At 33.5% G+C, this 25,196-nt stretch overlaps 1 pseudogene; it reads right to left on the reverse strand.

Moving 5' to 3' along the window:
• Nucleotides 1-7,083: 7,083 nt before the first annotated feature.
• LOC145090051 (large ribosomal subunit protein uL2mz, N-terminal part-like) lies at nucleotides 7,084-25,145 on the reverse strand (annotated as a pseudogene).
• Nucleotides 25,146-25,196: the final 51 nt, after the last annotated feature.

Here is a 25,196-nt window from a genome sequence, read left to right on the forward strand (position 1 = left end):
AAAAGAGAGGGACTCGACGAGTTGAGTCATAGACTCGACGAGTAGGACCGCGATTACTGACTGGATTAATGAACAGACTCGACGAGTCGGAAAGGGTGGACTCGAAGAGTCCGTGCTGTGGATTGAAACCCTAATTATCGGGGTCTGTTCCCTATTTAAAGGCCTTTATGGCCTCCATTTCCGGCTATCAGTGGGTTTCCAACTTGGATCTACTACTTTGAGGTAGAAAATCGACCCCTTTCTCTGTTTAGTATGAGATTCTTGAATTTTAGGTTTTCTATACCCTTTATTGGCTTGATTTGATGCTTATGCTGTCCCATTGAGTGAAAGACTCTGGATCTGGACCTTTTGAGGTCCAGAGAGCCTTAGCCAACCTACTTTATGTGGTTTCATTGAGGAAATGAACTTAGGTTGCCCTTTTAGTAGTTATTTCACCAAAGTAAGCTTTGGGGTTGTTGCATGTGTACCAAGATTCGACCTTTATGTGATTATTATGCTTGGAAAGGTCAGATCTATGGATTAGAGAAACAGATCTGACCTCAGAAGGTCATTTGAGTATGATCATGGAGGCAACTCTCCGAGTCCATAAGTGGACTCGACGAGTCGAGTCGGGGTTGCCCCACGATTCGTGACAAGAGGAACCCGTCGAGTGGAAGGATGACTCGACGAGCCTAGAGATGATAGAAGGACTCAGAGGACCCGATTGGACTCGTCGAGTCGCCCAAGTATACTCGACGAGTCGGGTCAAAGGTTGACCGTTGACTTTTGTTAACTTTTAGGGTTTAGTCAGTGTTTGGACTTATGACCCATTAGAGGGGTAGAATGGTCTTTTACCCTTCTTGGAGAACTTATAGAGAGGTGTTAACCTAGCCTTTAGAAGTTGTATTGATCAGAGTAATTATTTATGTGATTAGGTGGAGGCTAGTGCAGTATTTCAGAGTTCGAGGTTTACCAAGTTACGCGAGGTGAGTCTTCTCACTATACTTTACCTAGAGTGGTAATTAGAGTTATGTGACAAAGTATATTGTATGCTATGTGTTATCTATGTGATTCTATGCTATATGTGATTCAGAGTCTATAGAGTTAGGACCGAATGGTCCACAGAGTTAGGACCAGAGGGTCCACAGAGTTATGGGACTGGAGGGTCCCACTGAGACACTTTGACCAGAGGGTCATACAGAGTTATAGCCTCGAGTGGCTAATATATGTTGCATGTGGTATTTTGGGGAACTCACTAAGCATTCATGCTTACAGTGTCTGGTGTTATGTGTTTCAGGTAGCAGTGAGGATCGTGGGAAGGCGCCGACATGATCGGTACACACACAAGGAGTTTTTATACATTATGATCTTGGGATGTATTATTTGGATTGATATGTGAAACGGTCTGATTTTATAATGTTTATGAATGAAAATATGTTTTTAAAATGTGAAAAATTGTTTGAAAAATTTCGGTGTTACAACCTCACCCTGCGCTCAAAAGCTGAAAGATTCCCATTAATGTCAACTAGCTACCTCATGAATATAGCCACATGTAGCAGAGATCAGATAATCATTCAAGTAAAAGACTCATCCCTAGAACGGTTAGACTCATACAAGAGCTGCACAATAGGGTCAAGTCCATCACTATGAGATTATCCATTTTGTGCTACATGTGAATTAGCATATTCACTTAATAGCTAACTCACATTAATAAGAGTCCTACAAAGCACAAAGCAAGCAACATTCAGGTAATCGGTAAATCTAACCAGAATACACTAGACAAGCCAATCTATCCACCCATACAGCCCACAAGCAGGTAACACCTGCCACCAATCTCATCCTAGGCTCTCCTTAGGGCACTCTCCAACCTACGAAGCTATCATCGGGCATCCAATCCAGGTACCACAACCCATGTTGTCCACATTCATCCATCCTTGCTGTCGGTTGCCTTATGCATGCAAATTGTACACAGAACATGATCTAATAGATTGTCGAATAATAGACCATACCCTAAGACCACAGGAAATAGGGTCAAATCAGCTATTCTAAGGCTATAAGATCCTAACCGTCTACAATTTTCAAAACATACACATTGCAGTTACAAATACCAATTATCATTCTCATTCCAGCATGGCATCCAATATCCTCATGGCTACAAGCACCACATATCAGGCCAATTTATTGTTGACTACTCAGCACTAGCATGCAAGTCTACCAGGTCATACAACATATACAGGCATCCCCCTATCCCTAACTAGCATGAGGTTCATAGATTCATAATCAAATCATAACAGATAACCAATGTGGGTATTCTAGGGAAACTAACTCGAGCTTGGCTGATTGCATGCACCCCACCCTTTCTTGTCTTACAAATTCTTTACTTAAAACATTTTTCTTTAAAAAACATTACAGATCCTCAGTTTGAGTCCGGACACACCCGAAAATGTGTCTGAATCTCTCAAACCAAGACTCTGATGTCAACTTGTAACGACCTAAAAACCAAGAGTAAAAATTTCATTTATAATATAACTAAAACGTAGATACCATTTATTTCAAATATTCCAAATCATCATTAAGTAAATCATTTATCAGAGTTTATCCCAAAAATCATTCATTGCAGATATTAGAGGGGTGTGCACTGCGATCAATCCGAGCTCTTCTTTTCCAAATCGATGATACCTAAAACCAAAACTATACACCATAAGCACAAAGCTTAGTGAGTCCCCCAAAAATCATTTATAATATAACTAAAACGTAGATACCATTTATTTCAAATATTCCAAATCATCATTAAGTAAATCATTTATCAGAGTTTATCCCAAAAATCATTCATTGCAGATATTAGAGGGGTGTGCACTGCGATCAATCCGAGCTCTTCTTTTCCAAATCGATGATACCTAAAACCAAAACTATACACCATAAGCACAAAGCTTAGTGAGTCCCCCAGAGCATACCCACACACAATCCACATAATACAAAACATATTAGCTATAAAAGCTATCTCTACCGCATACCACATATCAATTAGCTATCAAGCTATCTCTACCATTAGCCATAAAGGAGGTATACAAACATTTACATCAAACACTTACAAACACTTTCTTCAAACTAATGCAAACTTTTGACACTAAAATACTTATGAACTCACCAGCTAAAATGTTGATCTACTCTTTCAAAATAATTTGTATTCTCAGGTCACCAGTAGACAGGTACAGATGGCCAGGTTTTGAGAAGACAAAGTACTTTCAAGACTCGTCTTTTATTTTGATATATATAATTTTTTGGTGTCTTACAAATACATTCAAAACACACATGTATAACTTATACTATTAATGCGGTGGATGATGTGGTTGCTTGTTTTACTATTGTGCATTGTTGTGATACTGAACATGACATCCTCCGCCCCCGAACGTTTCCACCATTATGGTTTGGGGGTGTGACAAAGAAACACCAAAACCATCTCGAAGAAGGCAACCAAAAGGAAAAGGGAAAAAGAAAGCAATGACTTGGAACGAAGAAGAAGATGAAGAAGCTTTAGATAAAACGGGCGGCGTCTTCAAGCGGGAAAGCAACCACAACTAGCGACGACGGGCTTGTGGAATCCATAGATAAAACTTTAAGTTTTCTAGAAAGAAAATACGAATCCACGGAGGAATCTTGTCGCCAAAAAATTGCTCTTACCGATCTTCAAATCATAAACTCGAAGCCCCTACCGGATCTCAACCCCGAAAATCTCGCGACATTTCTCAAAATCCAACAACGTGTCTGTGCTAAGTATGAAGATTAGGTTCTAATATTTATGTTTTAGTTGTTATGTTGTGTGCTTTTTTAAGTAATTTAGGATAAATAAATAATTTAGGATTTTTTAAAAGTATTTTAGGATAAATAAGTAATTTAGGATTTTTGTTGTTGTTTTTTAAATATTTTAGGATTTGATTTTGTGTGTTTTAAAATTAATGCAATGTGTTTTAATTTAGTGTTTTTAATGTGTGTTTTATTTGAATTACTTTTTTTAATTTAATCAAATATTGTCAAAAAAAATATGGAGTGGTAACAATTTCTAAGGGTTAGTAACTTTGTAGTGGAGGTGATGTGACGTCATTTTTTGAGTATGTTGGGTGTGACCATACCCCTTAGCCTTACATTTTCTCAATGTTTCATTTTTTGAGTAGGTTGAGTGTGACCATACCCCCTTAGCCTTACATTTTCTCAATGTTTCAATTGATGCTCGGAAAGAAATGAAAACCCAAATTGGTAAAAGTGTGTAAAACAAAGTTAGTTTTTTTTAACTGCTATCCATGTTTATTTGGTTTTTTAGAGTAGATCTGGACAAAAGCATCACATTCTTCATTCTTCATTCTCATCCAGGTGCAAATACGAAAACCCATCAACATATTTCTCATTTTGTTAGGTAAGTATGGAAAACATTTCTCTTTTGTTCATAAATATTGTTTTAATAGAAAGGTAATATAGACTTTACCATATTTACCTTTTGATTTGTAATGCTTCAATGAAGAGTGAATGAGAGAAGATTGTTTTGTATTTGCTGATTCATGAGTTTAATGACAGGTTCACTCTTTTGTTGTCTACCTAACATTCTTGGATCACCAAATGAGGAGGATATTTTAATTTAATCGACAAATTATTTAGGTAACAGTTTAATTTGTTCATATAATTTTACCTATTATCTTGCCCTGGGATGTTTTTAACTAGAGAGAATGATTTCCTTGAAGTTGTGAAAAATATACAAGATCAAGTAAAATCATTCTTAGTCTACGATGTTGGAATGATGGTAATATAATCACATACACATGGTTGACTCTTATCTATATTTTGCTTGTGTTATAATAGAAATAAATAGTTGGTCGTTTTCAATTTTTTGCTATTTTATTGAGAATTTCACATGATAAATCCTATTATATTAATGATATGATCTAGACCTCCACTAATACAAGCATTACCATCAACCACGAGACCTCATTATCGAGTTACATAATCTTAGAAGTAAACATCTAGAACATAGCTTTTCTGGACATTGAGATTTTCCAATTTCATGATGAAATTGTTGTTGCAGGGGTTTTGATGATGGAATGAGAGAATATGAGGTAAAATTGAATCAGGAAGGAGCAAAACATGATCGAGGTTGCTCAAGTGTTCATCCCAAATTTCAAGTTGAATTTATACACCAAGTTTCGATAAAATCATGAATTGGTTAAGTGTTTAGTTGCAACCTTATGTTCCAATCCGATCAAATCGATTTAAAGTTTAAAGCTCCGTTTATAAATGATGGATTTAATCATATTTTTTGGAATGGATTTTTACAAATCAGTTAACTTGAAGGTTGGTTATGAGTGAAGATAAGTATTGCAATATGTATAAAACTATTAACGGTAATTTAGAAGCAAAAATAGAAACTTGAAAAAAAAACAAAAAATGCATGTTGTGAGTTGTAACTGGTTTAGTTCTTGCACTTGGGTTTCTTTAATTTAGTCCAAGTCAAAGCATATTTAGTGGAATTTACATATGTAGTCCTTGCACTTGGGTTTCTTTATTTTTGTTTATTTTAAATTATACAAGAGAAGAGAATTAAGAAGTTTTTACTCTTTTTTTTTTAGATTCGTGGGAACTATGATTATATAATTATTATTTACCCTAATAAATAAGAATGATTTTGCCACATATCCTTCTCTCATTCAATTTGCTACATGTTATTTTGTCATAATTTAAAGATATATTTATTTTCCACTTGTCATTTCTTTCATTTTCCATATCTAATATATTATTAATTAGTTTCCATAAATTAAACCTACCATAATGATATTAATTTCAAATTTTAAATTTTAAATTTCAATTTCAATTTCAAATAAATTTACAGTTTAAACCTTTGTTTTTAAGGTTTTGTTATAATTAACCTGTTTAGTATACGAGTCTGATAACTAAACAATAATTTTAATTTATTTATTTTTTGCATGTTTTTTTCTCATAATTTTTATTTATTTCAAATTTCGAATTCAAATAAACTTCTCATTTAATCGTTTCTATTTAACATTTTGTTTTAATCAACCCGTATAATATACGAGTTTCACAACTAGTTATTATTATTATTTTGTGTAAGTTAATAAATTTTTTAGTTATCATCATACAACGAATGAGAAGGCAAACAGACAATAAGTTGCGCCGCCAAACCCTTTTGTATGTTAAAATCAATTCTTTTGAAGACTACATCTATAGATTTAGGGCAATAAATAGCGCCACTAAGCTCTTTTCATGAATTAATAATGGCCCTTGAGGTTTATATGATTTTACCATAAAAAAGATTTATTTGTTGTTTGAAAACTCTATTATAATCCTTACTTGGACAGACTATTATATTATATCATTAAGTTACCATTTTCTTTTTGAGCTATTGTTTTGATCAAATCGGGGGATTTTGATGGAATTTACATGTTTAGAATCTTATAAGTTCTCTACGGTCACAAGTCTTTTATTGTTAATAAATAAACATTCCAAGAAGTTAACAATGATTATAATTAGTAAATTAAAGTACATGTGTGTGTGGTTGTGGTTGTATGTATGTTGCTACTACTATTGTGTGTTCGTCGCAACAAACAACTTTAAAGCCTCGTTTTGAACCAATATATAACTTGAATACAAGCAAACCTTATAAATGAATAAAACAATTTGTTTTATGTTTTATTATTTTTTTTATATATATATTTAAGTTTCATAAGAAAGATTTACATAAATGTAGGAATTTAGTTTAAGAAACCAACTAGCCGTTTACCCGCGCCAAGCGCCGGGTGCGGATATTTTATTCAAAAATTAAATTGTAGAAACGATTAATTCTTTTGCACAAATAGTTTACTATATATAAACAATTATCAGTATAATTAAAATAATAATATATAAATGCACATGCTTGATTACAAACCCGATTATGTCAAACTGTGCTAATGTTAAAATAATAATATATAAATGTACACTCTTGATTACAAACCCGATTAAATATTTGTTTTTTCAGTATAATTATGATTTATGTTATTTTTTTGTTACAACAGACAGGTAACAGATAAATTGACACTTATGTAACAAATAAATCGACACTTAGGTAGCCAATATATAACTCACAGGAGCTCGATCCACTCCAAATTTCTCATCTTTTTCCACCTTTTCACTTTCTCTCACCTTTGACTTTGACTCTGACTCATTAACAACCTCGAAAACCCCCCTTTGTCTCAAACTCTCCCAAGAAACATCTGTTTTTCGTTTAATCTTATGCCCCCACACAACACTATCCTTATCCCACATTTTTACTTCATTAAGCAACAAACTTTCATTCTCCTTCACATCATCTTTCATTCTTGGAACAAAAAATCCCGGTTTTGCCCCTGCCACCGCCATTCTTGGAACACCCAACACATTCACAAACGAATAAGGAGCATCATGTCTTTTTTTCCCATTTGAAGATGAAAAAGCAGACAAGAAAATATCCTTAACGTTTCTCATGTGGATCCCTATTTGACTTTGACTTTGACTACTCAAGGTCCTACTACCTTTTGAAAGTCCAACCACTACATGATCTGTTTTAGGCCTTAAAGATTCCACCTTTTTGTCTTCTAACATTCCGGGAATTGAAGAGAATGAAAACCGACCTTTGATGGAGATGGAGGGTAGGATCTTAGGGGTGGGGTGAAGTTTTTTTGGAGGGAGTTGACTTTTTTCGGGCGGTCAACGGCTACCCCTTCGACCCATCTGACCACTGCGATCCGTGAAGTGCGATTTGGTTTATATTCGATTCGTTCAACTACACCTACTGATGAAGTGTTGCGTTTTAGGGCAATTTTTCTTTGTGACCGTTCTGCCCCTCCCCCTCTGTGGAAAATTGTGATACGACCCTTTGAATTTCTACCTGCTGACTTGTCTTTACCTGTAACGAATTGCCTAAGTGGCCATTCAGAGTTCACATTTTGAGAACCTGTAGGAATATGATAAAGTCAGTAAAATTGTTTTTGTTTGGATAAATCATAGATGAATTTCAGATAACAATATAATCAGTGATGTTCAAATCCTAAGCACCACATCTCTACAATCAAATTAAGAAAGCTGGAAATGACATCTCTCTAGTACTGATTATCCATCTTGAATTGAAAATATGCAGCTTTAAATACCAATTTCTTTTTACTTTATCAACATATGATTCATTCTTTCAATATATTTGCATTTTTACATGTACAAATAAGTGTTTACTGAAATGTACATGAACAAAATCAACTCTTTGTATTTAAAAGAGTATACTAGGGTCTAGGAATGCCAAAGAAAGTTTCGCTTCTGATGTCAAAAAGGTTGTTTCTTATTGTAAAATTGAAGTTAGGGCTCAACAAGAAGAGCAACAAGCAAACAAATTCAAAAAGTCACCTGTTTCATCAACAATTCATAAAACACGTGTTTTCGGCATTACTATTACCAAATTAACACCCTGAGAGAACCAATATCCCAACAAAGCTGAAACCTCAAAAACAAAACTTTGCCTTGGGAGACTACCGACACCCTTAAGCATTTTGACCTTATATAGACGTGGGTTTTGAGGCTAGAAACACACAGACGACACTCGAACATGTAATAATTTCAAAGAGCTAGGTTTGACATCAAAACTGGAACAAAGAATCTGTATTTGCACATTAATTCCGACATCAAATTCAATCTTCATTGAGCCCCTTTTTCAGATTTATTTCTCTTGAACATGACAACTTCAACTTCGAATTTGCATTTAAAAAAAAAAAAACTTACGGCTAATAGAGTGCTTGGATCTCATCTAAAAGTTGCTAATCCTCGAAGTAATCTCAAGCGAGCGGTGCGAGTGTAGAGGACAGATGAGATAAAGAGAGAACGTGGTGGCTTCCTGTCACCAAAAAAGTGTTGTGAGAGCACAGTAGGTGGCGGCGACGGCGATCAAATACAGATACAGTGAGAGGTGAAAAGTTGGAGAGTGGGTGGCGATTCACTACCGATGGTGATGATGACGATGAGTTAGGAGGATGAGGTGCGATGTCGGCTTTTCAAAATAGGGTTTTTGCTATTTGTTTAAGGGAAAATGCGAGTGTAAAGGACAGAGGAGAAAAATAGTATGTTTACTTTTTTGATTCAGTTTATGAAACGTCAATGTTAATGTCATTAATTTGTCAAACAAAAATGTGAATATTTAATGCAATTAATTTGTAAAACGGAAATGTGATAGTAGTATTAAAAGGTATGAATAAATTGATTGTATATTATGCAGCAGGTGTAGTACCTCTTAAATCTCAAGAAATGGACAATATCCTTAATAATATAGTAAAGATAAAGATATAGGAAAATAAGAAATATTAGAAATAAATATATAATAAATTTTTATTCGGTTTTTTTGAATATATAATTCTTATTTTATAATCTAAAATCAATTCAAAATCCAAACTATTAATTTGGTTTTACTTAAAACCAATCCAAATATCCAAAGCCAAATAACATTTGTAAGAGATGTACATACCCTTCATATCATCTGACCATTTTAATACCCTAATCTTTAACACAAAAAGAGAACCACGCTAGTGTTTTAAGTAGGCTTGGCAATGGAGCGGGTTTTGACCCTGATCTGATCCAAACCCTTAACAAATATACGAGTTTGGAGCATAGTTTTTGATCTGTTTACCCGTTAACGACCCGTACCCGCTAACCCTTTTATTAAAAGGGTCAGGTATGGATTATCACCGATCTGCTCCGTTTATAACCCGCCCCATATAAGTTTTAGAAATTTATATTTATATTTTATATTGCCTAAAGTTTATATTAAATTCCAATTAGAAGTCAAAAGAGAAAAGGCCAAAGACTAAATTGTTTTTACATAGGACTCGAGGACTCAACTTCTAGACTTCCAGTCTTCTCCCAAGTGTCATGATTTCATTTCATTTATATTTTATCATGTAATCATCAATTTCATTTATAAATCAATAAGGTCATTTATCAATCGGAAGAAAGTTTGTAATTGTTATTCTCTATCAATGTAATCGACGGTCAAAAACCATTCGGAAGTAACTAAAATAATGATTTTAATTCCAATAGAAAGTCCTCGAGTACATAATGTATTTTCTAAATCAAAACTTAGTTTTATTTAATAAACATGATTTTATGATTTAAGTAAAATGTGTTTGATTATTAAAAAAACAAACGGGTTACGGGGCGGGTTTGGATATCTGCTGATTCGGTGGATAAGGGTATGAGTTTGATTATTCAAAACCATGCGGGTTACGGAGCGGGTTTGGATCGGATTTTGAAATTTGTTAAATGGGTTTGGATCAAGGTCGATTCGCTCCAAACCCGCCCCATTGCCAGGTCTAGTTTTAAGTTTACAACAACTTTAGTAGGTTTGGGATTTCCCTGACCAAACAAATAAGAAGAAAAAAACTTATACGTTCATATCATCTGGTTGAGAAAACAAATTTCACCCTTAAACTCATCCCTTACGGACTTGTTTTTAAACTTCAATTTAGCCTACGCAACCTCGCTTTGAAATCTAAAGTGTCCATCCACCTGAGAAACTACTACCACATCGTGTCTTCATTTATCCAAAGTGTCTACAATTTATATTTGTCTAGTTGGATGAAACATACCCGCATGGCAATTAAACAACTTATGCTAAGTAAAATGACCAATTTAATCGGTAAAATTGGACTTTAATCCCTTATACTACCAAAAAATTATAAATAATTTTTTTTAAAAAATACCAAAATTATATAGAAGCAAATGAAATAATTAATATTTCATCCGTCCCAAAATTATTGTCCAAATACAAGAAACACATATAATATTAAGGAAACATTAATTACTATTAACTTTATACAATAAAATAACAGTTATGTCATTACTTTGTATTTAATATTTCATTAAATGTTTATTTGTTAAATAATAATGAGGGAATATATTGATCAAAATATTATTTATTTTTAAAAATCGACTATTATTTTGATACAAACAAAAAAATAGACAATAATTTTGGGACATATAAAGATCGAAGTGGTTTAATCGAAATTGTTTTATTGGTTGTAATATAGGCCCCTCTATGGTGAACCAAATTTTGACTTCAATCATTCATTTAAAGTTGTTGGTTGTTTAACCAACCTAGAAAAAGCAAAGTCCCCGTATGGCAACTTGTTTAATCCCAGAAAGAAATTTATATTTATATGTTTTTGTTGTCAAAATGGCATTAACTACTTTATAATATTATAGATTAATTTAAAAAACTCCTGTTAAAAAGTTATGGATTAAGTCTAATAGTTTGTGCTCTTGCTGCATCGATGGACACTAAATCATAAAATATGGATTAAGTCTAATAGTTTGTGCTCTTGCTGCATCGATGGACACTAAATCATAAAATATTACACTTTTAGTAACATGACAATTTAACTTGCGTATTACATTGTTAAGGCTATGGTTTGACTAAACGGAAGTAATATAAGTGTGGGGGTTATGGGTGAATGTTCGTAACATATTTCTAAGAAAAAAATAATATTACAAAGTTTTACGCCTTGTTTCCGAGTTTTTTTTGTAAATTCATTAAAGGAAACGAAGAAATATTTTGACAGAAAGAAAGAGAGGTGAAGAAAAATATTCATTATTATATGTTCCCGAGTTCGAAAGAAATGAAAGGAAAATTTTTTATTTTTTTATCCTTGAGTTAAGAGGAAAAAAAATTAAAACTTCAAATTTTCATTCTCCTCACTTTCTTCCCAAATCCCCCCAATTTGGGAGGGAAATTTGGAAGGAAAATATGGCTCCAAAATCATTTTTCTCCCCTTACTTTCCTTTCATTAATGAAACTCGGAAATACGGTTTTTCTTCGACACCTCTTGCTTTCCCTCCGTATCCTCCTATTTCTCTCCTTAAGTAGAACTCGGGAACAAGGCGTTAAAGCATTTCACTTACATTGTAACCATCGACATGAAAAAACACTTAAACACGCATTTAAAGCCAACTTATTATTGTAATGACTCATTTTTTCTAGATACATGGGTATAAATAATTATGAAGAAACGTTTGACTTTCCATTTTCCTTATAAATAACTCCAAGTCTCCGACATAAACCCATGAAAACAAATAAATAAATAAATGTATATATATATATATATATATATATATATATATATATATATATATATATATATATATATATATATATAAGAGAGAGAGAAATGATCATTTGAGAACTCAAATTTTTTCGAGAACCCGACAACTAAAGGTGGAATGTTGGATAACAAAAATGAAGGGTAAAGATGCAAGATGACGTTTTTATAAATAAGTAGACAAAAAAAGAAGGAAGGGTATCTTAATTAAATCATGAAGGGGTATTATAGAAATAAAAGTATAATTAAATGATTTCTTAAATCTAATATCTGATAAAATAATTTTTCATCTCTTTCTCTCTCTCTCTCTCCTCCTCGTTTTCCTCTCTCGCTCAAACCTACGATCCATCCTCCGATGACTCACCCCCATCGAATTGCCTCCAATACTTCATCCAATTCCATGCTTTCAATTCTGAAATTGCTTATACTCACACGAATACGGTGAAGATAAACGACGAACCACGTTTATCGTCGATTTTCAGATCTCAATCGATCAAACTATCATCATTGATCATCAATCTATATGAAATCTGAAATCCCCTAACGATCAAAGTTTCATTGTTACTGAACTCCTTGATCTCACATTCTTCATAGAAAAAACTCCACTAAAGATGCTTTGATTTTGAATCGTTTTATCCTCCATCAATTCGTTCCACGGAGTATACCGTAATCACCGAGTTCATCTCGGCATCCACTGTGGATTGAAGATCTAAACGGAGAAGATGATCCCTTTTCGATCAAAAGTTAGGTATCATCTATTTCTATTGTTGATTCCTGACCTTTGTTTGGCATTTATGAATTGTTTTTACCTAATCGTTAAGTTGAACCTGTTTAGTCCATATGTTTTTAAAAAGAGTTAAATCCTTATGTTGATTGTAGGTATAAAAATAGACACTTGTGTTATTGAAAAATATAGATATTTGTTTGCACTCAACATGTTCGATGAAATGCCTCAATGAGAAATATCACAGGTTAACTTCACTTTGACTTCATGAATGATGAACCATTTTCAAGTTAGGATTCTAAACAATTTTGTTTTTGTTATATTTGAGAAATGTATGAGGAGAGAGCCATATTTGTGCACCAGAATATGATATAAATCAAAAGCATAAAAGCTCAAAAGTTCATCAATCGTCGTATAATATAACAACTTCCTAGTTAATGTAAGAGTTGCTAAATTGTGATTTAAAGATGTTTATATATGTATATGTTAAAAATATGTATATTATTTATGCATTTGGAATTTTCACTTTTTGAGTGGAAAATAAAGATTTTGAGAAAACACTAATTTTTCTTGTGCTTTTGTTCAATAAATAATGGAGAGAATACTTTCATCTCCTAAGAAGACATGGCTTCATGGTGATGTACTTCGAATACTTTTCCTACATATTGTAGCACCTGGTTATTGGTACGTGTTCTTTTTATTAAATCTTTAAATATTTTGCATTTGGTCTTGGACTCGGCGAGTTGAAGGACCCAACTCGCCGAGTAGAAGCGGGATGAGGCACGGAGTTTAAGTTGTGGACTCGGCGAGTAGACCCTGTTTGGACAAAAACCCTAATCCGAAGGTTTGCACCCTATTTAAACACCTTAACTCGGCCGCCTTAGTACCATTTGCTCCCAGAAAACCCCCATAGCAAACCCTAGCCGTTATTGAAGCAATCTAAGGCATTTGGAGTGATCTTGGTGCTTTTGTGATCCAAGGAAGGAAGGAAAAGCTTGAAGGATCAAGAGGAGGCTAGAAGGATTCGGTTTTGAGCATCATTTGCAGACTTCAAAAGGTATAAAGTCTATACCTTTCTTGCTCTTTTGATAGATCCCATTTTGTGGAGTTTTAGGGCTTTTCTAAGCCATTTTGGTCACCAACCATGATTGCAAGCATGGTTTGAGGTTGATGTTTCGGATCTAGGTCCTTAGAGGGGTTAAAAGGCAGAAAGAAGTGGCTTTTGCACTCAAAGAAGGCCCCATGCATTGCGAGAGCTTGTTTTAGGACCTTTTGAGCTTAAAGTCCCATGCAAGCACGTAAAGGTTGTAACTTTACGTACTAGATCGATTATAGAAGCATAGATCTACCTTTTGATCAAGGGTTGTACATCAGAAGTCGAAGATTCATTAAGTGAATGTGACCAACTCTACGAGTCCGTTCATGGACTCGACGAGCCCAAGGTTCTGTCCCATATCAGTTGAGGGTCATAAGGACCCAGTTGAGTGTGGAAAGGTTTTAAGGGGGTCCCAAGGGGTGACCTAACATTCTGGACTAAGTCATTGTTCTGGAAATTCATGGGACTCGACGAGTGTATGAACAGACTCGGCGAGTCCAAGGCAATCTTCTTAAGCATGAAGATGAACTCGACGAGTTGTTCATACAACTCGGCAAGTCAAGGTCAGGACATGTGTATCAGTTGATAATGAACTCGACGAGTTGTTCATACAACTCGGCGAGTCGGATGAGGATTCAGTCGATGTTCATTTAGAAGGAAAACTCGTTGAGTCATCGCCTAACTCGACGAGTAGAGACGGGTATGAGGTCTAATGGAAGGATAGGGACTCGACGAGTTGGCGAGCCAACTCGGCGAGTCAAGTCAACTAGAAGTTGACATTGACTTTGACTTGGTCAGGGGTAAAATGGTCATTTTACCCTAAGAGTAGATGTCAGTTTCTGACTAAGTGTTTTGTGAGAATTTTAGCCAGAGGATTTCCGGAGCAGTAGCAGCAGCAGTCAGAGGATTCCCGCACAGTTCAGCAGCTACTACGAGGTGAGATACCTTCCAGTAGCGGTGGGTCTACGACCATAATGTCGGCCCACCAGTAGGGATCGTATGCTAGATGTTTGTCTTTGTGATATTCATCTGTGTGGTTACTACCTGATATGTTATATGCTAGCGTGATATGGTATGTGATAGTGATAGAGTTCGGTTGTTAGGACCGAAGGGTAGGTTAGGCACCCCAGATATGCCTAACAGTATGTTATGATATGGTTAGCTGCTAGCATGATATGTTACATGAGATAGAGGTAGTAGGAGGGGGAAAAGTCCCCGAGATTCAGTTGTTAGGACCGAAGGGTAGGTCGGACACCCCAGATATGTCTGACAGTAGATTATGCTATGATATATGTGGCAGTAGTAGTAAGGGTGAAATAGTCCCTAAGGTTTGGTTGTTAGGACCGAAGGGTAGTCAGCACCCCAGAATAGCTCGACTTGGGTAGGTCAACGCCCCAAAATGGATTGACACGGGTAGGATGGCACCCCAGAATGGCCGCATGGGTAGGTCGGCATCCCAGAATGGCCGTACGGGTAGGTCAGCACCCCAGAAATGTTTGGCAGTATGTATGAGATGTGATTGTATGGTATGTGGTACGATGGGGGAACTCACTAAGCTTTGTGCTTACAGTTTACAGTTTTGTTTTCAGGTACCTCTTCAGCGAAGGGGAAGGAGCTGGCGCGGTAGCGACACATCATACACACACACATTGGTTTTCCGCATTATGGGATGTTCTGGGATTGTACTATGACATTATTATTATTTTCATGTTTTGGGTTTTCAGACACGAGATATGTTTTATGAAATGATATAATCGGATGATGTTTTACTACAAATGTTTTACAAATCACTTAATTTAAATGAAATTTTTGGGCGTGAAAATTGGGTTGTTACACATATGAATCCAATATTACCCCTCCCCTGACTTAAAATGCTTTCAGTTAAGTTTTTAATTATCTACAAATTATTATTTCAAATTTCATGTTGATGTTTCTAATTATTAAAACTATGAATTATATGTAATTCACATATGAATTACATGTGATTCGCATGTAAATTACATGTAATTCACATATGAATCAAATTTAATTCACATATGAATCAAATGTAATTCACATATGAATCACAAGCAATTTACATATGAATACATGTGATTCACATATAAATTATATGTGATTCACAAGTAAATCGCATGTGATTCACATTTAAATCACAAGTAAAATGCATATGAATTACATGTGATTCACATATAAGTTATAGATTCACAAGTAAATCACAAGGGAATCACATATGGATTATTTGTGATTCATATGCAACTCACATGTAATTCACGTGTAAGTCACAAGTGAAGCACATATGAATTAGATGTGATTCATATGTAAATCACATATGAATTACATGTGATTCACATGTAATTTACATATAAATCAAATGTATATCACAAGTAAATTGCACATGAATTACATGTGATTCACATCTAAATCACAAGTGAATCACATATAAATTACATGTGATTCACATATAAATCACAAGAATCACATGTAATTCACTTGTAAATCATATATGAATTACATGTGATTCACATGTAAATCATATATAATTCACATATAAATCATATGTAATTCACATATAAATCACATTTGAATCTTACATGATATATAAACATTTTTGTGAGTGTTCTAACATTAATCAAATTTTTTTTTTTAATTTTCTTGTAGATTCGGAAAAATTTGTGAAATATATTGAAGAGGCGAAAGTGATAAATTAAAAAAAATGGAAATCTTGACACGAAGAAATTATATCACTTTAAATCTTTGTAGCATATTTTATATTTTATATTTTATTTTGTATCGAATAAACTACTTGTACTATTGTGTTTATATGTTAGTTAATAAATATGGGGTTTTTATGAAAAAATACGCATATATCTTCCTAAAATGTTAAATAATTCCAGTTTTTTTAATATTCCAGTTTATTTTTTTTTTTTTTAAATTTAGTGGTTTTTAAAAATATATTGGTTTTAAAAAACTATAGCTTTTAAAAAAATTCATGTTTTCTAAAAAAATTAAAAAATCTACATTTCAGAAAAAAACGAAAATTATTATTTTTATAAAAAAAAAATCAGAAAATTTGATTTGTTATGTTAGTTTTTAGACTTTTTTATTAATATTTCCAATAACACCAAAAATTAAACATTAAATGGGATTGGTAAAATGGCGATCATGTCCTTAATATGTTAATTTTGATTATGTCCTTAACATATATATATATATATATATATATATATATATATATATATATATATATATATGTTATAACCCGTCGAATTCACAGTTAAAATAATATTTAGAATGTAATAATAGTAACATTAATTATAGATTTGAATAAATGTTTTATACAGAGTTTTGATTTGTTAATCCTAACAAAATCAGTAGCATAATTTTATGAATTGAATGTGTTTCAATTATGTTTGATTTTAGCCATTTTTGGTAAGTATTTAAAAATAGAATTCTTGAATCGATATTATAATGACACGTGACAAACAATAAATACAGATGCATATTTGACTAACATGTAACAATCTAAACTATTCTTTTATTAATATAGGGATATATATATATATATATATATATATATATATATATATATATATATATATATATATATATATACAGAGAGAGAAAGATAAAAGTAGGTTCAAATGTTTCTGATATTTATTAAGTGTTAATTTAGTAAAAATTAAATTATTATTTAATTAAATAAAGATAAATATTAAATGATTTTCATAATTATATGTATATTAAATGATATTCATACTTATAATTTTTTTTTATGAAAACTAATTAAATTTGCTGTTAATGTCAATAATAATATTTTTTCAGAATAAATTTGTATCTAGAAGATTAAGAGTGTATTCTAGCATAATAAAAGTGTATTATAGTAGAATACACTTTCATTTTTCATATTTCATACAACTTTATTGTATTTCAAGTGAGTGAGTGCTAAAACAAAACACGTACCCATACATAAAACCTAGATGCGAATTCATTCTGAAAATGTTATTGCTAACATTAATGACGAATTTAATTAGTATCATAAAAAGAGAATTATAAGTATGGATATCATTTAATATACATACAATTATGGTAATCATTTAATATCTATCTTTATTTAATTAAATAATTATTTAATTTTACAAAATTCCTACTGGTGTATTATATAACACACAGTAAATGTAAGAAACACACATTAACCTAGCGATATATATATATATATATATATATATATATATATATATATATAGGTACGTAGGTAGGTAGGTATGTTCCGTTGAGATTAAAAATAAAATACAGATCTTGAGATTATACCTCAGACACATATTTCACATCCGCCACACTAACCCTCCGGCATACCAGCGCGACAGACATGTTACAATCATAAATGATTATATAGCTTCGTTCGTTTCTTTCTCCTCCGCCACCATCAACACCACCACAACTGCCACCTCTGACACCATCCGACCCCAGTACTATCACCTCCGTCACTTATATCACCGCCACCTCTGCCATCACAACGTCTTCTGCTACTAACTGTCATAATCATATATGATTACTCAATTTGTGAAGAAAGATATATGTATAATCATTTATGATTAGGCATACCTCACCGTTGTCGGTACACTGGAGCGTTAAAACGGCAAATAAGAAATATGTGGCTAAGGTTGAATCACAAGATCTCTAATTTTTTTTTTATTTTAAGTGAATTATCCCTATATATATATATATATATATATATATATATATATATATATATATATATATATATATATATATATAGGGTGAGGTTCAAAAGAGAACCTTAATTAACAAAAGAATCAATCTTTTTTTCAATTTTTAGAACTTATTTTTTATCAAAAAAAAACTAAAAATACAGAAATTAATAAATTTTTATCCTTTTTCCAATATATCAAATTCGATAAAAAAAAATCCCGTCAAATTCACAATGTAAATTTTTGATAACTTTTTATCATTTTTACAATGATATCAAATTCGATAAAAAAAATTCCGTCAAATTCACAATGTGAATCTAAGTTCACATGGTAAATCTAAAAAATATATTTCACATTCACAATGTTAAGTTATGAATTTAGATATTTTTAGTTTTTTTTGGATAAAGAATAAATTCTAGAATTTGAAATAAAAATATTTGGTTCCTTGGAGAACCAATAATTGTAGTTCTCTATTGAACTTCTATATATATATATATATATATATATGCACAAAAAAATACTTAGAGATCACAAAACTTTTTTTTGAAAAAAATCGCAGCTTTTTAATACAAAATCGGTGAAAAAAAATTTTACAAAAAAAAAGGTTTTTTTATTTTTTTTTTTTGCGAATTTTAACAAAAACCTGCGATTTTTTATAAAAAAAAAATTTGTGATCTCTAGGTATTTTTTTTATGAATTTTTATGATTTTTAGGGTTTTTTTAGAGTTTTTTTGTTTTCCATAGAACCTATATATATATATATATATATATATATATATATATATATATATATATATATATATATTTGCTTTTCCACCAATTATAGTAAATTGAAAACTATAACCTGCGAAAAATTATAACACATCTTAAATAAGTATTTCGTAAACAAAGAGTAATACTACGAAGTTTGGTTGGTAATGTTTATTTAAATTAAATCAGTAACATCACTTTATGAGGTTATATCAACCACATGTTCACCCACTAATCCCACCAATTATGCCCGATTGTTATCTCAAATAATTTATAAGTAATTATTGAAAGTTCCAACTTTTATTTTATCAATAGTACTTTATTTGCTGGAAAAAAAAACATGCCTTAAAATAAATAATATAGAGAGAGATATGGTATTGCAGGTAGTTTCATACTTGGTGAAAACGTCAATTACCAATATTAAGGGACCCCTACATAAGACTGGACTATATTTTTGGTATTAAGGGACTAAGCCTGTTAAGGTTGACATTTTAGCAATTAGCACAAGCAGAAGTTCCCTATGGAAAACCAATCATGTAGGCATAAACTAGTAATGGTGATGTTGCTAGCGGTGGTGAGACCCCCCCGGAGATGGGGGGCTCCTCACGATGTGAATTTATTGAAGTTTAACTATAGTCAAGGCATCTTTGATCCAATACCCTAATTCATTTTTATATTAGAAAATAGTGGCAAGGTCCATACATTTTACATGTTGATTAAAAAACAGTTAAATAGTAAGGTATAAACATTAAAATTTTATAAAGTAAAATTCTAAAATAAATACAACTGAAATGATGAATAAGTACTTCAGTATATACTAATATAAGTCGTGTACTATACGGCTGCAATTCAAAATAATATACATACTAAAAAAACATATATATTAATAAAAAAAACTCTCATCTGCGCTTAGACATTAACATCTTCCTTAACCTCTACTCACATGTTGTGTTCTTCCAACGAGTGAACATGAAGAGTGGACTAGGAAATTCATATGTGATTTGATACAATTATTTAACTAATGACCAAATCTCAAATGTATTCCCGAACAGATGTTAGATTTTAGGAAATCAGAAATAACAATAAATACAAACTTGGATAGATTCAAAGATCGTGTTTTCAAACACTTTCTGAAATCCGTAATTCGTCCATTTTGTCAGTGGTATACGAATTCAAAAATGGGATAATCCAAGAATGAACAAATCCGAGTTATAGACCTAATCCGGATTGTGAAACACATAATACCTTGAGTGGTGTGTTCTTGAGAGATAGAGAAAACCTTAATGAACAAATTTTCGAGTATATGTTCGTACCCCTTTTTCTAGAACATAAAACATGTTCTTATACAAGAGGGAAAGGCAGTTATTGGTGGTTGCATGTAGATTTGGCGCCAAAACAGGTAGGTATTGGACATAACCAACACATGCATCATCATGATGTCATCAAGTGAGTTTTGGCGGGAAAATGCATGGTTGGAGTCATACTCAATATAAAAATCTTGAAGGTTTCGGGGTGCTGCCCTCGGACCTCTGTATCCTAAGCTCATATTAATCAATCCAAATGTGCACCCCACACTCCAACCTCAGTGAGTGAAATAGAACTTAGCATATCTCAATATTAACAAGAACTACACTAAAACATGTTGATAACACTAAAATCAGAAACAACATAGACATATAAAGCTTGTACTCACTAATTAAAATATACAATATAATGAACAATGACACTTAAATATCATACTTTTAACATTCTCGAATATTAATGGTAAAAAATTTATAATATCATAGTTTACCAGAGCTCACACCTAATTGGCTAATCTTAAACAACATTGTACTATATTAATGTGTAGAAATATGAGTATATTTAAATATAATAGCATGTAGATTATGATGGGTTTTCTAGGTTACAACAAAAAAGATTCGCACAACGGATTTTACACATGAACTCTAATGGGTACATGCAACCTAGAGCAATATGACATTTTCACTGTTATAACAACATACTTTATGAAACAACTATTGACCTACTAAAATCGAAAATACAAGGATAAGAATCATAACCTTTTAGTATATTCAAATATACTAACTCTTGAGTCTTCAAATTCTCCATGGAATGCAAACATCCAATAATATGAATGTCTCTAATGGTTCACGCCCAAAACCCTAAAACACTTGAAATCAACTGGGAAGAGGAGATACAAAATAATCAGATTTCATCTTCCTTGAAGGCATATTGAAACGCCCGTAGATCCGGGCTAGTCAATTTAGAGACAATGAGCATCAAAAATGAGTTTTAGATGGAAGATTATTTAGAAATTATAATATTAACCATGTGGTAGTATATGTTACAAAGGTTCCGTACATATAAAGAACGCCGAAATCCGAGTTATAACGAAGAAGTTATGGCCCGTCGAAGTTTTTCGGCAAAACCGGCACGGCACCTGGAGACGTAAATAGTGAATTTATGATAGATGAGTTTTTAGCTGTAGTAATCTAAACAAAAATTATAGTATACGTTAAATCGAGAACATACAAAAAAAGAACGCCCAAATCTGAGTTCGTATGAGGAAGTTATGAATTTTCTAAGATTTGGCATAACAATGCACGACCCGAAACTCAAATTTTAGTTCGAGCGGTTTTTGGCCTACGCGATCTGAATGATAGTTGAAGATCTCATTAATAGGAACTCAAGGATAAAAAGACATACGGAAACGAAGTCCGTATGAAGGAGTTATGAATTCTTCGCGGCCATTTAACAGTCTAATTTCCTCCTACTGTTAAATATAAATCGGTCAAGAATTAGCCTATGGAGTCAAAAGTAAAGTTGTAGATCTTGTTTTTACCTACGCGTGGATATAAAGAACGTTGAAAACGGAGCTCGTATGCAAAAGTTACGGGGTTTAGAAGTCGGCAGGGTGCTGCTGCAAAAGGGGTGACGTGGCACAATATAGGTCACCCACGTTTTGCCACCAGAATGGTGACACCTAGCATGGACTCGACAAGTTGAGCAGGAATCCAGCCTATAAATAGAGGTGTCGGGTGAAACTCTTTTCTCACACCTTCAAACCCTTCTTTCTCTCTCTAGAAACTCTCTCTAAGCCCCCCAACCCCCCAAAGCCTTAGGTAACTCCCTAGCACGAGGCGGAAGCCCCGGAGCGCCCGAAAGCTCCGAAAAGAAGAGCTTTCGGCTCAGAAATTCTGCTTCGGCGGATCCCGGTATTGCAAAAAACCCGTTGTAAGTGGGTTTTGAAGGATTTATGTTGATTATCAATTTATTCCATGTTTATGATTCTAATTTGCAATTCTTATGCTTATTTGATGTTTTGATCATGAGCTTAGTATTTGATTGAGCAATGGTTGATTTATTTCATTGATTTTGCATTGGATCATTGAATTTATCTAGAACAAAGGCTTTATGATGGTAGAAATCATCTCTAGCTTATGAATCATATCTCCTTTATGGATGTGTAAGCATTTGACATCCTCTAGGAATTGGGGATTCCTTCATTCTTAAGGCTAATTGATTTCTTGGGATTAATTGCTTCAATTGACCCTTGATCTTAATTAAGAAGGTGTGTTGTGGGCTTCCCCAACCTCCATACTACCTATGAGGAATCTTGGCATATCATGCTTCATGATTGCTATAACCAATTTGGTATGAAGGATAAGCTTTGTATTAGATCCTAATGATAAACACACAAATGTTCATTGTGTTGAATTGCCTTAGTTAACCAATTATTTCCAACCTTTGAGCATCTCATCAACTTGCTTAATTGCAAGGTTCTTAGTTATTTAAATATTTTAGTTTTCAAGTAATCAAACAACCCCCCCCCCCCCTTTTTTTGTTTAATTGTAGTTAGTTAGATTAATTTCACTAGTTCTATTGAATTGCATTGGTAATTAAATACAACCATTTCCCGAGGATTGATACCCCTCTTTGCCATTATATTACGTTTATTTAGCAATCAAAGGGTGTAATTTGCTTGGTGGGCTTGACATCCCATCAAGTTTTGGTGCCGTTGCCGAGGAAATTGGTTATTGTTATTTGATTGTTTATGCCTAGGTCTACAAGAACCGGTGAACTATTCTACAATCCGGAAATTGAAAGAGAAGCAAAAAGGTTGAAAAAGTTAGCCAAACAAGCAAAGCAACAACAACTAGTTCAAGCTTCTTCCTCTTCTCCACTAATCAACATAGAAGATCAAGTTCATACTTCAAGTGATACCGACACCGAGTCGAATTCTCCAATTGTTGGTCATTCCTTTGAAGACATTCCGTTTGAAAACCACATAGCCATGAATCACATTCCACCTCACAATCCCAACCCAAAACCAATCAATCAAGATGCCAATACCCCACCCCATCAACCAAGACAACAACCACAAGAACCTCTCATTGATATGCCACCTTGGAATCAAGCCCCTCCTCAAAACCAACCCAATTATCAACCACCACCACAACTACAAAACCAACACTTCCACCAAAACAACCAACCTCAAAACAATGCTTTTCAAGTTCAACAAGTACATTACCCAAATCAACCCAATTACCAACACCCTCCAATGTACCAAAACCCAATGTACCCACAACAACAACCTCCTTACAACCAATACCCTAACTACCAACCTTATCCACCACCAATCTACAATCCCCAACAATACCCATACCCACCTTATCATCAACCACCCAATTACTTGCAACAATATCCCAATAACCCTAATCCACCCAATCCCCCTCAAGAGTTGACACTTAGACAAATGATGGAAACGAATGTTACTCATACACCTCTTGCTATTGTTTATCCCGCAAACCGCCGAGGAATTGAATTGAAGTCAAGTTTCATACATCAACTAACCAAATTCCATGGGTTGGATAGAGAAGACCCTCAAAAGCATTTGAAGTCCTTTCATATGATATGTGTTAGCATGTTGCCTGAAAATGTGACATTGGATGATTTCAAGCTAACCGCCTTCCCGCTCACCTTGGAAGATAAAGCTAGAGTGTGGTTATTCAACTTACCACCGGGATCTATTCACACATGGGAAGAGTTACTCAAGGCCTTCAATAGCAAATTCTATCCCACCTCCCAGATATCAAGCCAACGAAGTGACATTTTGGGGATTCGTCAAGGGGAAAATGAAACATTTCATGATTTTTGGGAGCGCTTCAACAATTTGTGTACAAGTTGTCCTCAACACAATATACCCGAACAACTACTTCTTCAACAACTTTATGAGGGTATGAATGAAAAAGATCGGAGGATGATTGATGCTTCAAGTGGTGGTGACATCTTCAACAAAACCCCTCACGAGATCCAATTACTTTTTGGTACCATTTCTCAAAATCAAAGGAATTTTGCGACTCGAAATGACATGAAGAGAAATTCTACACAAGTGGTTGGTGAAGTTAGCAACACTCAACACTTGGAATCAAAGCTCTTGGATTTGACTAATGTGTTAAGTCAAATGGTGGTGGGAAGTGGTCAACAATTGATGGTATGTGGTATTTGTGCAATGACGGGCCATTATACGGATAAGTGTCCCACACTTGGAAGTGAACCGGAAGATGTGAATGCAATGGGAGGATATCAAGGTCAACCAAGACCCGCGGGATTTCAAAACAATTTCAACCCAAATTGGAGGAATAACCCAAACAACCCATACCCACCAAAGCAAAATCCACCAAACATTTTGATGAGACCTCAACATCCACAATACCCCTCTCAAAAACCTCCATATCCACAAAATTCTTATAACCCTCCAAATTATCAACAACCTCCACAACAAG

This window comes from Lactuca serriola, chromosome 2 (assembly GCF_051521515.1).
Source record: "Lactuca serriola cultivar US96UC23 chromosome 2, Lser_US96UC23_V15, whole genome shotgun sequence".
In the NCBI taxonomy this organism is placed as follows: Eukaryota; Viridiplantae; Streptophyta; class Magnoliopsida; order Asterales; family Asteraceae; genus Lactuca; species Lactuca serriola.